The 2,997-nt window shown below is 40.5% G+C and overlaps 1 long non-coding RNA gene across 2 annotated transcripts in view; it reads right to left on the bottom strand.

Annotated features, from left to right (window-relative positions):
• LOC118479203 overlaps positions 1–2,214 on the bottom strand; it is a 6,610-nt gene extending 4,396 nt beyond the window's left edge. Inside the window, exon 1 of one of the 2 annotated variants that reach the window (XR_004859547.1) lies at positions 1,785–2,214. This is a non-coding gene — a long non-coding RNA (uncharacterized LOC118479203). The remainder of the gene's footprint in view (positions 1–1,784) is intronic. The other variant, XR_004859548.1, reaches the window with a different exon arrangement.
• Positions 2,215–2,997: the final 783 nt, after the last annotated feature.

Below are 2,997 nucleotides of genomic sequence, written 5' to 3'. Positions count from 1 at the left end.
CACACACACACACACACACACAAACACACACACACAATAAGTAGATTACGTTCTTCGTGTTAAAGAAATCAGAACCAATCCAGTGTGAACATGTACACGAGATGACCTAGGTTCATGGCCATACCTTATTTGAAAGAGTGCCTTTTTCATCATCATAATGCTATTGATATTGATCTATATTGTATCAAATAGTTTGAAGCCTTCAATACACGACAAGCATCAGTTCTTGAGTTTGACCCAGTATGACTCGAAATAGGTTCTTTCGTAATTTTTCTTCTTATGAATTGAAAGGTAATTAGTCTTGTATCTAATCAATTAAAATATTTTTTGATGTTATTTTGACAATAAAATGACAGTGTACTAAAAACAGATGTCCGAAGTATACATCCTTTTTTTCCTTAATCAGTGTTTTTCACTTTTTGTCTTTATCATCATAATGTGAGCTTATTTTCTAAAAACTTATTTCCTTTAGTATGAGTGGCAGAAAAAAAAAAGCTTCATGTGAGGGATAGTAAGATCCAGTAGGACACAATCTAAAGCTGGAACTATGAGCCTACGCTTTGTTGTGTTTCTTTTTACGCATTCACAACGCAGAAAGCAGTAATGTCCGAGAGCTTAACTATAGTCATGGATCCTTCAGAAGGAAGGCTGGCAAGAAGTCACAATGACCACTTCAAACGGGGTCCCCGTTTCAACCCCCTCCCTTCCCGAAAACATAACGCGTTAATACTTTTTAGGCACATAATGCTATGGTTCATTATATCCTTTTCGATTACCAAGTTCCCATTTATTTCTTGGTGAACTGATGGAAAAATAGAGTAAAAAGGGTTTTCCAAGGACGCAATTTTCTACCCTACGAAGCAGCGAATCGGACATTAGCTTTTGTAAACTTTTCAAGAGTCAAAATTATGCAGTCAGAATGGTCAAAATAACCCCTGTTTAACGGTCACACAAAGAAGATAATGGAGGGTTTAAAAACTGTCATATCTTTCATCTTGGAGTTTAAGGAAGACAATAGAGTGATGCTCTTAAGATATTAAATTCTAACCGTCAACATTGAGGAGCACTTGATCCCCTTCGGGACGCTCTGTTAAGTGGAAATGGACTTTATTTTAGTAAGTGTTTTACGGCACTTGCAACACAATAAGGTCATGTAAGTGCCAAAGAATAGAGGTGTTTACAAGAAAGTAACTAACACAAAAAAGAAAGAGAGAGATAATGATGAAAGATGTTTGGTAGGAAAATAGGCTTTGACAGACTAGACTAGATCTAAGACAACGAGAGCCTGTATGAATTCAAAACACCAACTTCATGCCAGACTGGACAGACACTCGTTAATGAATCTGCTAAAGAAGAACTTGTAACTAAATTTTTATTGTCAATTCTAAATAGTAAGCCTGGGAAAGATAATGATAAGACACGCATACCAATTTGCCAGCTCCCAGACCAAACGTTAACAAAAATCGAAACAGCAAAAAATCCTCACATGAGCCACAGAGTCGGGAAATACTATTCATCCCCTACCCTTCTATCCACCACGTTCTTCTGTGTCACCACATTGATTCATTTTGGAGAGCTTTATTTGCAACTTTTGTTCTAAGTCTAATTCAGCTCTGAACAGAATCTACTAATTTACTGAGCTAGATGGAAATTTAAAAAAAAGACTCAACCCACGACGAACGATAGAAATACAGAAATAATAGACCGAAAACGTTATTTCTAAGCACAACGATCGTAAGAAAGAAAGACCACATAAAACGTTAGAAAAAAATCAGTCCACACACTTGTAAGACACACTTGTACAACCCTTTGTATGAAATCGCTTCATACACACAGAATTAAAAAGCTCCAAATGGAATCCTGCTGTGAATCGTCCAATAATAACACACCCACGCTTCCAGCTCTGTCTTTATTTGTCACAATTTGTCAACGTAAACGTGGAAGTAAATAACGTCACCATCAAATTCCAGCCGGAGGTTTCTGTCGGTGAGTGCGTGTGCGACAGGACTCCCTCACGAATTCATGACTGTGAGCTGATGGCCTGTGCGCTGGTTTCCCCGCGCAAAGACTAGAGCCAACGTGCGTGCTTGCTTGCGTGTGTGCTTGCGCGCGCGACCGAGGTTGTCCAACTATGCTTCGGGGAACCCAAAGCGACTTTAGTATCGATGTGAGTAACTGCCGGGCGCTCATAATGCATCGCTCCACGTACAGTCGGGGAGCTGTTCTGCATATCATTGTGTGCTTGGCTTTGGTGGCATTGCCTGTGCTAACAGGAATCGATACTAAGCCAATTTAGTTAGAACAACTCGACGTCAAACAAATGTTCACAAAGAGAGAGAGAGAGAGAGAGAGAGAGAGAGAGAGAGAGAGAGAGAGAGAGAGAGAGAGAGAGAGACTTCTGCACTAGCAGAAGGATGGAGAACAAAAAAAAAGGTATGGGGAAGGGGTGGAAGAGGAGGGGACAGGGGGAGGGGGGAGGGGCAATGGTAGAATGAAGAATGTAAAGTTGGGAGGGGGATATGTCAAGAAAACGTTGATGATGAAGAACAATTTTTTTAAAATAATTGGGGCGTGATTTATAATAATTGGGGTGTACAAATTAAGCAGACAACTCTTGGTTTTTGCAGGAGCTGCAGAATCAGAACTGTTGGCAGTCCGGAACGATTCTACTCGATCGTTTCCCATCAATCTGATTGTTCTGGGCCAAGTCAAATTGATGGAGCATGATTCTGACATCCTCCCTCCCCCTCAAATTAATTTTTTGAAAAAAGGATAAAGAGTTGGAAGGGGTGGAGGGCAATTTACTCCACAACATCGTCTCCCACATTAGAACTGATGTCAAGAATATAGGCCTAATATATCTACACTATTGTCTGTGTTTTGTGTGTGTGTATGTGTGTGTGTATGTGTGTGTGTGTGTGTGTGTGTGTGTGTTTGTGTGTGCGAGTGTGTTCATGCGCGCGCGCGCGCGCGCGTGTGTGTGTGTGTGTGTGTGTT

This window comes from Aplysia californica, unplaced genomic scaffold (genome assembly GCF_000002075.1).
Source record: "Aplysia californica isolate F4 #8 unplaced genomic scaffold, AplCal3.0 scaffold00039, whole genome shotgun sequence".
Lineage (NCBI taxonomy): Eukaryota > Metazoa > Mollusca > Gastropoda > Aplysiida > Aplysiidae > Aplysia > Aplysia californica.
This window is presented reverse-complemented; position numbering and strand designations above follow the sequence as displayed.